Genomic DNA, 13,106 nt, shown 5'->3' on the forward strand with positions numbered 1-13,106 from the left:
ACCCTGAGGAGAACCAGTGGAAGAAATGGGCTTATCAGAGAGAACACCATTGACTCTAAGGTATGAGCTACACCAGGCGCGTAACTGAAGCGCTCCGTTCGCGACGCGTAAAATCCATTTTAGATGAATGGTCTATTTTTTCCGAATGTACACCCCACTGTCACGTCTGGTGTAGCTACTTCCATTGATTATAATGGAAGCTAATTGTTGCAGCAGACGCAACGCGAACGGAACGCTTCAGTTACGCGCCTGGTGTAGCTCAGCCCTAACACACTGTGACCTGTTTGTCATAACATTTAAAATCCAGCCAATAATGTTGAGATCAAGTTTAAATTCATGAAGAAGTTTCTCAGCAAGGAGATGAGGCTGTATAGTATTAAAAGCAGAGGAAAAATCCATGAAAAGAAGTCTAGCATGGGACATGGGGCTCTCAAGGTGGTGGTACAAGCTGTTGAGCAATTTACATTGATTTGCATTGAACTCAATGAGCATCAAACCAGCTAATAGGCTAACTGAAAGACACACCATGCCAATCTCTAGGTATGGTAAAGGGTGTGTGATGATGTGGGGCAATTTTAATTCCAAAGGCCAAGGGAACTTTATCAGGATGCATATCCTGGACCCATGAAATAGGGGAGACCGGGGCTGGTTGGAACACTTTTCACTCTCGGTTATATTTCTCCGTCTTACAATGCGTTGAAATGGTCAAATTGTGATTAACTGAAAGCTTGGGATCTCAGCTACAAAATGTATATTTTCAATATAAACAAATGATCCCTTGTTTTGAGTTTGAGATATATGATTAAAGTGGTGTTGTGCACGTGTGCCAACCTGCCCCATGCACGGGGTTGGTTGGCACACGTAGTCGGGGTTGGTTGGAACACATATGTTACATAGTCCTTTGCAGTACTCCTTTTGGTTTTGTTTGAAGTGCTCATCTATATCACTGCCTGTAGGGCTTTGCTGATGTCTTTCCTGTGTGTTTTTCTTCAGTAGGGCCCACCGTCAAGACCAATTTGGTCCCTACCGATTTTTTTTAACTTAAAATGTCTGAAATGCTTCCAAATGTAAAACTATGTTCAGTAATTACAATAACAATGTTAAAATAAAGATTGATGATGTTTTTATGCATAAAATAGTTTATAGATTTGTCACAAAATAGCCATAGGGAATGTATGTGCCAACCAACCCCAAAATCAGTGTGCCAACCTGCCCCGCCCACATTAGGTCAAACCTTTTTGCACAAATGCTGTTAGCCTGCTAATATCAGTCACCTCAGGTTTTCAAACTTCATTTTAAATTATAGATGAGTCCCCTAGCAATCAATTATAATCAATATTTTTTTTATATCCCTAACTATTACCCTTCTAGGATGTATTTAGTGGGATGTGCATATTCTAAGTTTTGACATTACAAAATTAAAAAGTTGTTCTCACCTAAAGGGTTAATGACCTGGAGACCAGTTACATACGTGAGTTTACGCTACTCAATAAGGCCGTCAGTTTAGTGTTGGAATTTTGTTGCAGCTCCCTCTAGTAGCCTGGATATTAACAGTGTTTCAACCTGCCCCTGTTCCTCTATGGGAATTTAACATAGGCGTCAAATACTTAATGCCCCTGTAATTTAAGGAAGAACATTTATTTATTTACGATACATTCACTAAGAAAATTGGTGTCCTTAAAGGTTGGATTTTTACTCATTAAAATCCAACCTTTAAGGACACCAATTTTCTTAGTGAATGTATCGTAAATTAAAAAAAATAAGGTATTAAGATCAATTTCTAGCAGATGATTTTATATTCCTCTTTTTAGTGAACTTTAGCATGGGTTCAAATATTTATTCTCCCCGCTGTAAACACTCTTTTGTACCTGCAGCCATTCCACTTCTTAATTCTATAAAGAATCATAGACAATAAAAGGGGGGGACAATAAAGTAACTTGAACTTGCATGATTTTGTTAGGTTGAGGGAGCAAGTGAGTAGAATGACAGTGTTTTTGTGGTGGACTTTGCTTATATGAGTTTAAACCTATTTTATACAGTATATGGTTTAAACATGACGACGTGCAGAGGTCCTCATGGCTGTTGGGAGAACAGCGTGGAGAACCAGAACAGAACCCTGCAGTGGGCCAGCTAACCAGAGACCAGGCCAGCAACCAGACCAACAGCATTAACCCCCTTCAGCTGACCAGCGACCGGATGTGCAGCATCATCCCCTTCAGCTGACCAGCAACCAGACCTGCAGCATCAACCCTTCATTGAGAAACAGTGAGTTTTTTTAGCAGTTTGCAAACTGAGTGCATTACCACCACCATCTGCTGGACTTCGGTATAATGGCAAGTGTACCCTTTAAAGGGGAACTTGGCAACTATTTCAACGTAATAAACCTGTTTAGAAATCATTTGGATGGTTAAATGACCTGTTCCGGTGAAAATGGTGACTTTTCCCGCTGCCCTAGCGTCCCCAGGCGGAAAACCAACCTTGCAACATTGAGACTACCGTCCTGGAAAGATGAGAAAGTGAGAAACAAGAAACTAGTTTTAAATCGTGTTTCTTACCTTGTAACATCCACATTGTCTGCCAAACTTATGTTAACTGTTTTGCTAGCTTGTAAACAAATCCATGTGCTTTATCATTACCTTTTTCCACAGTTTGAAATAGCATAATGCACAATTTCTCCAGCAGAGGGGGAAATCCTGCCAAGTTTCCCTTTAACCTTGTTCTGGTCGCCGGGTGAATAAGGCGAATTCCCCCAGGAAGGGATTACCTTGGGAGTGGGAGTGTTTTATGTCCCGTGGTCCAGAGACTTTACTGTGTAGTTTACACGTTCATCCTGAATAACTCCTGCCCTCTCTTCTGGCTGAATCCTCACAGTGCCGGGATTTTCTCCAGTTAACCTTGTACCTGCGCTGGGTGAGTGTAACACTGAAATGCAATTTGTACAGGTGCAGTTTGCACACACAGTCTTCAGAGCTTATTTTGGCACACCACTGAGCTCTAACATGTATTTAGAGTACGTACATATAATGTGTGTGTGCGTATGCTTAGTTTTGACATACCATTGTGATATCTAAGATGCATTTACATACACCTCTAAGAGGATCTGTTGGATTACAGTGAACACAAACTGAGATGTGTTGGAATTAAGTGCTTTTAACAGAAAACAAACTTTTGTTTTTATTTCAAGAAAAGTAATATCTTGTTTATGGGTTATTTCATTTGTAAGTGTTTACAGTACCCTCACCTTCAATACATGGGTTCTCACTGATGGTTCACTCTGTCAAATAAAAGTATATGATTGCAATTTCTTATTAAATTATTATTTTTTTTTATTTTATATTCTGAAAATCATACTCCATTTACTTAATTGGTTACTTAATTGATTGATTGATAATTGACTTGATTTAGTGTTCAGTAAACCATTTATGTTTTGATCTAGACATGTGTTTTGATTCTATGACCTGCTGAGTGATCTAATCATGACCCACTTTTAGTGTCTTAGCAGAGAGAAATGCAAATGGCATTTTCCACAGGAGTGTCACTACTCTGTTTTTCCTAGTCAAGAGTTCTGTCAGGACATTTGCACACAAGCGATGTGATTGGCTGATGCATGGCTGACGTATGCGTTGTTGCTTGAAAAGTTGATTTTTTCTCAACTTTTGCCACAAGCAGCGCAAGCAACACAACAGACCCACAATTCACTTTGACAATGCACGATGTTAGTGAATGAGGTCGGTGGTGGAGATGGTCGGTGTTGCCTGATGCTCCTGATGCCGTTCCATTACACTGTTTAAAACATTGCTAAAAAATTAAAACATTAAAAAAATCTGTAACCCATAATATTTCTCTGTTGGAGGGTTGAAGTCTATCCTGGACAGTCCCGATTTAGGGTTAGCATAGCATGCCTGTATCACACAGTAACTGGTCTGTCCTCTTTTCTTTCAGATTGGTCAAGATGCATCACTTCACCTGGACAGTCTTGGTGCTGTCAGTCACTCTGTCTGTGAGCTCTGGAGGTAAAGTGCTGGTGTTCCCGTTAGATGGCAGCCACTGGGTGAACATGAAGGTCATCGTTGAGGAGCTGCACTCCCGAGGCCACAGCATTACTGTAGTGCGTGCCTCTGACAGCTGGTACATTAAAGAAGAGTCTCCCCATTACAAGGCCATCACCATTCCCACCCCTGGAGGCTTTGATGAGAACTTCTTTGGTTCCTTTGTGATGAGACAGCTGAACATACGGAAAGAAGGAAAGTTCTTCTGGACTCGCTTGATGCTCGAGTTGGAAGTAGCGGAGAAGTTCACCGAGCTGCACCGGCAAATGTGTGAGATGATGGCGATGATGTTTCAAGACGAGGCTCTCATGAAATCACTCACTGATTCCAAGTTTGATGTTGTCCTGGCTGATCCAGGCGTAGGAGGCGGAGCGTTTTTGGCTCGACGTCTTGGTCTTCCATTGGTGTTTAATGTGAGGTGGACAGTGCATGGAGAGGGACACTTTGCCATCGCTCCCACCCCTCTTTCGTATGTCCCTATACCAGGAGCTGAGTTGACAGACAAGATGACTTTCTCTCAGAGACTTCAGAACATGCTGACATACGCCTTTAATTTATATCAAATTTCAACAATTGTTGCTCCTCACTACAACACTTTTTGCAAACGGTTCTTTGGGCCTGACGTCGACTACTTCTCCTTGTTCCAGGATGCTGATATCTGGCTCATGAGAAATGACTTCACCTTTGAGTTCCCACGCCCAACCATGCCCAATGTGATCTACATGAGTGGGTTCCAATGCAAGCCAGCTAGACCACTTCCTGTTGACCTGGAAGAGTTTGTCAATAGCTCTGGGGAGCATGGGGTCATTATTATGTCCCTGGGTACGCTTTTAGCTGAGCTCCCCAGTGATATTGCGGAGGAGATTGCGGCAGCTTTTGCTCAGCTTCCCCAAAAGGTCATCTGGAGATATACAGGGGCCAAGCCCTCGACTCTTGGCAACAACACCTTACTAGTGGACTGGCTGCCCCAAAATGACCTGCTGGGACACGCAAAGACTAAAGTGTTTGTAGCCCATGGGGGTACCAACGGTGTCCAAGAAGCAATCTACCATGGTGTCCCAATACTTGGCCTGCCCCTAGTGTTTGATCAGCCTGACAACCTGTCCAGAATGGTAGCAAAAGGAACTGCTAAGGTAGTGGACATTGCCACTCTGGACAGAGCAGTGTTTGTGGAGGCGCTAAAGGAAGTGCTCTATGAGCCGTCCTACAGGGAGAACATGCAGAGGCTCTCCAGGATCCACCATGACCAGCCCATGAAGCCTCTGGACCGCGCCATTTTCTGGATCGAGTTCGTGATGAGGAACGGAGGCGCCCCTCACCTGCGCACTCAGTCCTTCCGGATGTCCTGGATCGCGTATCATTCTATAGACGTCATTCTGACTCTGCTCATGGCTCTACTGCTCTTACTACTGATTATGTTCCTGGCAATCAAAAAATGCTGTTCACTTTTATTCAGAAAGAAAGTCAAAAGTGAGTAACACTTTCTATTCTGGCAATGACATAATCTGAGTACCCAGAAGTGCGAAATGGCTGCCGATACAAACGTAATTGAAGCATGTTTAGAGTCGATTTTTGAAGAAATTGAAATTCGTAACAACAGTTGCTTTAAACCTCTGCAGAAGTTATGTCTCATTTGCCTAAGCAAAGGCTAACCAGAGATGCTTACAAAGGCAAACTAAACGCCATCGTTTTGGTTAGTTCGCTGTCGGCTGTATTTTCATGAAACCCCCAGTACATGTGCATACTCACCTTTCCGCGATTGGCTATTGAAAAAAGCTTTGTTCGAAATCAGAGACATTCCCTCCGCCCTATTTTCCCCTGAATCCAGGCGTATTCCTGTAGACTAGCAATGACACTTTATACTTGGGAAACACAAAATTACTGTAAGTAACTGTATAAGTTTGGCAAGCTAATGAAAAATTATTGGCAGGTATTACAAAACCGTGTCATTAAAAATCACCTGCATGACACAATATCATGTATGCAGTAAATATTTCTTGTCTTAACCCCACAATTGGTAACACTGAATATTGTGTCGTCTACATATATTTTGATTGATTGATGGTATACTTGAATGCTGTACTTAAATATGTTACTTGTACTTAAATATGCTCTACTTAAATACTTATGACTTTTACTCCACCACATTTGACATACGAGCATAAAGTACATGTTATCTTGTTTTGTATAGTTATATAGTCAGTGAAAATGGCAGCAGTGAAATGACTATATCACTATATTCACTGTAATTCTAAACATGGGGTATTAACTGAACATACACTACACCACACTTAAACTCACTGAGCTCTTCAGAACATTCCATTCTGATTTTCACAAAGGTTTGTGAATGCAAACTGTGTGACTATGTGCTTGATTTCATACACCTGTGGTAATGGATCTAGAGAGAATTCTGTAACAAAGGGAAGCTGAATGGATTCATGAACTGGGCTATCTCGCACCAATGATCTTATCACAGAGTTTGACTTGATGTTATTGATATGAGATGCATTGTATGCCTTTGACTTCTAGCCTTTATGCTATGATGCCAAATGTGATATTGATAAAAATGTGTTTTTCTATGTTGGAGTAATGTCTAGCCTACTAAGATGACACATTGTTAAACTTATACTGTAAGATTATATGAAATATGAGAGAATTCACCTTTCTCTCCTCTCACATTACTTACTGTAAACTTGTTTGTTAATTAAAGCAACAACGTGCAGCGACTTGCTACTGTAAGATGTGTTTTTTATCTTCAATTTAATTTTGAAAGCATTTGCCACTCAAGCAGTATGTCTTCTGTGCCCTGAACAGACCATCCTGCAGCACTGAAAGGAAAGCTGCCAACTGTATTGCTATATGAGTCGCCAAGTATCATGCTAGCAAGCTTATCAATGGCAAATGTGCTATTGTGATGTGCAAGGCTTTGTCTGCTTTTAACGTAAAACCCGTTACTGCAGACTTAAAAACAAAACATAATTTCCTTTCTCCTCACTGTGTCATTGTTTATTATTGCATGGATCAAACTGTAGATTTGTGAACTACTGAGGCCTCCTGGGTTGCACCAGTCAAATCAGTACTGGATATCATGCACTGCAGCATCTAATAGTAATCATTGCTAGACACAATGCACATGTTATATTACGTGTCTGTTGCAACTGAGAAAGAGAACTGTGAATGACAATAAATATATCCTAACATGGTTTTAAAATTCTGGCCCTGGCCTGGACCAACATTTGTAAAATGGTCCTGGACCAAATTCTCGATGATGGCCCTGGACCAACTTCCGTATGATGGCCCTGGACCAAATTCTGTATGATGGCCCTGGACCAACTTCAGAATGAGGGCCCTGTTTAAACTTCTTTATGATGGCCCACCCATGTGTCTGAGCGACATATTGTTCTCAAGGTATGATTTATCGCAGGAAATTGGGAAAACAAGCTGTCAATCAGGCACCCCAGCTTTGATTGACAGTAATTCGAGCCTACAGCAAGCCTAGAAGATGAGACCCGGATATTCTTGTAGCCAAGGAGTATATGTTTCGATGGCATGCGATTTAACCATAAGAACCTACAAAACACTAGCCTGGGTGCTAGTCCGAACTTAGTCCCGCCCACAACATTTGAGGTCTGGAAGTTCGGTCTGGCATTGCTCCATTGTGGAGCAAGTATGCTCGCCCTAGATCGGGCGGACCAATCAAATCAGGCTTTACGATGATGGACATGTGAGCAACAGCGCCTGGTCTATCACGTCATCTGAGCACTAGGCTTATGTTTGAAACAAAAACGCTGTGGCTAGAAGGAGACATGGCTTTTAAGACCCCATATGGAAAATGCATATTATTTAATGAGGTTTTATTACTGAAAACGATTATTTCAGAAAATGTTGTCCAAAGTTGAGATGTGAGAAAACTTTCATCAAGGGAAAATAGCCCTGTTGCATTGTGACATGTTCCCTCATTCGTTTGAAATCTCTGATTGACCACCTGTTCGAGGGATTTGAGACAGCCTTTCCCAGCTGTTTAAAGGTAAACTATGCAGTATTGGCAATTTCCTTACTGTTTTCTCAGTTTTTGCTTCTTTTTCGCTGGCTCTGTCATGAAGAATGTCTGAGAAACTCCATCGCTACCTTTTTCTAGCCGGTGCCTGGCGTGTATGTGTATTTGAATGCAGTAAAGCAATTCGTTACACTCGTTATACTTCCTGACACTGAGGCCGTCGGCCCGCCGCCCCACAGTTGCAAGGATGGTTTTTCCGCTCACAGGCGCTAGGGGGAAGCGAGACGGCCACCATTCAACCCGAAAAAAGTCCTATAACCATTCCAATGACTCTGAAGCTGTTAAATGAAGGTAAATTAAGCTAAAAAACTTGCATATTAAGCTAAAAAACCTGCCTTTAACATGTTTGTAGCATATCAGTGTTCAACAGAATTAGTTTTAAAAACGGAGGGGATATAGGCTGTCAGTTTTTCCCTAATAGCCTACCCTATATGTATCTCTTAGATTTCGCTAATGAGTGTTGTAGGCTAGGAGTTATTGACGGCACTAACTTTTACAAAAAAACATAAAATAATGTTAAGGCATTTGTTGAGAAGAAGGGTGGTTTGTGTGTTTTCTTCCTACACCTCACGGTAAGCTATTTCGTTACTCTGATTGGTTAGGTCTATCCAATTGAGTGCAGAGGTTGAAACACGCCCCATAATTACGTCCCAATGGAGCAGTATCAGACTCATATTCTGACTAGAATTGAGTATGACTACGTCAGGCTAACAAAACACTAAAAAACAAAAAAAAAGACCTCAAAAGAACCTTTTGACCCAAAATGCATATCAACAAAAACTCTCACTACACAAGAACCCATTTGAGTAGCAGCATAATGTTGGTGTCAAATGAAAACTAACTCTCTGGCGAGTCTTTTTTGTATCTAGATTGTATGTCAGTGACAAGGAAGCAATATTTTGCGTGAATCTGTTACTGTGCCTAAAAGTTTTCTAAAAAGGACATTGAGCAAGACGCATGGGTATTCCCACACAAATATTTTACTCTATAGTGATCTACTTTGAGTTGCAGCTTCACAAGCTGGTTTCAGGCCTCAATTGTGTTTCAAGGGTACCTGTGACCTAGAGGGCCCAAATGTGGGCCGTTCCAGAGATGTAGGGCCCTATCATGACAGTCTAAAACGCATGGTCACTGGCAAATAGTTTAAACAAATTTCGGGGTTTGTCCAGTCCATATTGGGTGTGGTTTAGTTATGAAACGTTAAAACGTCCGGCGCATGGCACAAGAAGGTGGGCCTTATGTTTTTTAATCAGTCATGGGTGTGTTTTGGGCGTAACATCATTTAAACCAATGAGAATGGCATCTGTCATTTTCTTTAAAGGAGAACTTTTTCAACTTAATAACCCTGTTTAGAAATCATTTGGATGGTTAAATGACCTGTTCCGGTGAAAATGGTGACTCCCCACTCCCCACTCCCCCTAGCGTCTCCAGGTGGAAAAGTTAGTTACTTTCACTACAGACTGACAAAGGATTACCATCGAAAACATAGCCTGCAAAAAGCAACACTTACCCCAATAATGTTCGAATGACAGAATAAAAAACGTTTATCCTGCAGAGGAGTTGCTTACATCTCGTGACAGTGCGTCTTCAGCGTGCCTCTCCGTCATTACCAATTGCAATTTTCGTAATATCTTTATTCGAATTATGTTTCCCATTGTAATCGTGCAATTTGTAATGTTTTGCATGGATGTGTGCCGGTGTGCGTTTGTGGATGAGAGAAGCATGGTGCGTTGTGCACCCGCCCATATCACTGTTGATAATGCACTCTTAAAGTAACACATAAACAACTCGCCATGGACTTCTGACCAGGTTTCTCTTGGTCAGTGGCGTAATGCATTTTAGGTAGTGTACGATAGCAATTTTTAAACAATGCGCCAGATCCCCTACTTTCTTCGTTAATTGGCACACCCCTTGGCGTCTTGCTCAAAAAAAGAGACGTGCAAAATAAGAATACACCCGTTTTCCGCCATGCTCCAGGTTGGAAAAAAAGGTCCTGTACTGTATGTTACTGGCTTAAAGAAAAAACAACATTCAAACCTCTGTAACTCTTTGCCAGTACATCACACAGTCACTCTGACTGTTTCAGAGAACACTACAGGGTCTCAGCTTACAAAAGAGGTCAAGCATTTGATGATGAGCCTAAATATGTGGGAACAGTACCCTTCTATGTAGATAATGTGCAATGTCAGGCAATTTGTTTTTAAATGGGGGTAAGGATTAACTATTTCAACATCTGTAGTGTAATGACTGTGTAATCCCCTCTGACCAACTCCAGTGGATGACGCTGCAGAAATGTTGTGTCATAGAGCCCAGCAGCTGGGTTAACACAACAAGAACCATTTAGAATATGTCATAGTTCTATTTGCACTCTTTCTCTTCCTCAGGCTGGCTAAGCAGGGAAACCGGTTGACTACACTACCCAGGGAATTTAAGGGACCCAGGGACCACCCACTCACTTAACCCAGCAGGTCACACAGGTTTGTTATACTAAAAGAAAAAGAAAGACAGAGTCATGTGTACAGTCAAACATGCAATAATGTATTGAATACAACTACAGTCCAAACAAAGACACAGATATGGACACAAAATATTGTGCCATTAAAGGGATGATAACCAACTGTTTTAACTCATTCCTCCTGCAGAACTTGAACAGCTGACAGGTTTATGGGTCTCTTTGATGAACCTTCTTTCTCAGCTCACAAATGTTCTGTTGGATTAACTGGGAATTTACACCAGGACCGTTTTTGAGTTTCTGTCTTTTGTCTGTCTTGTCTACTTATAGGGATGTACAGTATATGGGCTTGTAAAATAGTGTTTTGACTGACCAATGTTGCATGTACCTTCTATGTCCATATCAGAGAACAGGGTAAAATACTGTTCAAATTAATGGAGAGTACATCAGGTGAATCTGTGAGTAACACATGTAATAATGTCAAGACCCGATAGGACAAGCAGTTAGAATATTTTTCTGGAATTTGGCCCCTCTGTGTGATATGCCCCTTCACCTAAAAAACGCCCTTCAACATTACACCATATACAGATAAGTCATCTTTACAGGCCAGTTATTGCTATGATGTGCAAACAGTGTAGTGACAACTTATCACTGACAAAGACGTAAAGTAACGCCAAATGTAAAACTTCAAATAAATGTATATATTTTTTAAATTATTAAGCTGTCCCTTATGTGTATTCTTGCAGCAAAATGCTTAAGTAATAAGGTAAACCGTGCAAAAAGTCTGCGTTTCTGTAGAATGACCCCTCAATCAAAGAGGGCAGATGAGCAGTTGCCCGGGCAACTTTAGCCCTGCCCTGTGCATGTCCCTGCCTTAGACTTTTGTAGGTGAGAGGGCATATCACACCCACTTCTTTAACAGTTGCCATTATTACAAGGTGGGTATTTCAGACATGTTGTATTTATCAACACAGTGAATTTAATTATATTCATATCTGAATACATCACAGCAGAAGTGCAATGAGCGCATACCAAAGGGCTATTTGTTTAAAATAATCTCCTTGAAATGCTCTGCTATAATAATCTTAATGTGTGTGTACTTCAACTACAGCTGGATTTTGCCTTTGGACATGTTTACCCTGATTGCTAGAGCTCCTTTCAATACTGACTGAATGAATGACTGAATGTATCGCGATGTGTCGCGATTGTCTTATGTATGTATTAAGTGTCTGAGTAACCTAACTGATGCAACTGAGTTTGTTTTTGTTGTTTATGAATTTGTCTGTCTGTTTCCCTTTATGTTTGCCACTGGTAGAAGGCCATTTGTGTAGCGCTGCTGATACAGCGTTCAGCCCATTTGTATTCTTTTCTTTACATTCAATTTCACTGTACCAATGATGGAGGCCCATGCTGCTGATCATCAGTGTCTGCAACTCCGCTTTGAGAATATTGGTTTATGGAGTTACTGCATGGAGCTACAGTTTGTCTTATGTTCATGACCCATCACTAGTGGAGGCCTTTTACAGCTGTTGATGTCTAGTGCCAGGGCCAGCATAAGGTCCCTGGCTAGTACTGTTTGTTGTGTTTGTTAACCTGGCTAGTTAGTTGCATGTGTGTGTGAACCCACCAAACCTGTGTCTCTTTCCTTTGTTCCAAAAAATGGAAATATAGTGTAGCGTCGGCATAGGAGGCTGCGGGCTACGGCTCCCACAATGTTTTGCGCTGGGGATTCTGGGAGAACTTTGGGGTTGTTATTGTGTGTGTTTGTGCCTTTATTTATGTACGTGTTTTAGTGTAGCGTGAATCCCTTTTTAGTTCTACCTCTTGTGTGACCCTTTGTGTTCTTGACTTCCCTAGCGTGTGATATGTTCTGTGTCTGTGTTACCCACTCCTAGCAATAAAGCTATGTTTTGGAATCAAGCCTTGCTCGAGTCATTACAATACTACACTGTTAATGTCAAACAAATATGACTCCTTTGAATACCATGCCATCATTGTAACAGCTCCGGTCAAAATCTAAGTGATTGTCATTTACCCTCCACCGGGACAGTTGGGCGTTTTTCTGGATGAGCTGGACACCCTGCCCTCCTCCATCTCTGAGAATGACTGTCCCATGCTTGTCCTCAGTGACATGAACATCCACTTCAGTGTTTCCCATACATTTTGTGGCATTATTTGTGGCGGCCCACCACAATATCAACACTGACCACCACACAATGATTGTCCATGTTGTACTATTTAAATTGGATGGAATTCATTCATTGTAGAGCTATGTGCACCTTTGCACAGCCTCTCCTTGTCTCTCTGTCTCTCAACAAACCTACCTGCATGTTTAAAGAAAACATTAACAATCCTGCGATTGTTGGCATAAAAGTCGACTGGCTAAATTGTGCCTAAATCTGCATCATAACCACGCGGTGCTAATTTGTTAAAAACTGTTGCATTCTGCAAACCTACCACCACAAATAGAATTCAATTCTGTGGGAAACACTGCACTTACATAATCGAAAGTAGGTACAGCATGCTCTGGATTAGACTTGACTTGTTA

The 13,106-nt window shown here is 41.4% G+C and overlaps 1 pseudogene; it reads left to right on the forward strand.

The window, feature by feature from the left end:
• Window positions 1-2,782: 2,782 nt before the first annotated feature.
• LOC143104653 (UDP-glucuronosyltransferase 2A1 pseudogene) lies at window positions 2,783-6,775 on the forward strand (annotated as a pseudogene).
• The last annotated feature ends 6,331 nt before the right edge of the window (window positions 6,776-13,106 follow it).

This window comes from Alosa pseudoharengus, unplaced genomic scaffold, assembly GCF_046254945.1.
Source record: "Alosa pseudoharengus isolate Yale_2024_CS ecotype anadromous, Long Island Sound unplaced genomic scaffold, YU_APseudo_1.1 YU_APseudo_1.1_scf_10, whole genome shotgun sequence".
Lineage (NCBI taxonomy): Eukaryota > Metazoa > Chordata > Actinopteri > Clupeiformes > Clupeidae > Alosa > Alosa pseudoharengus.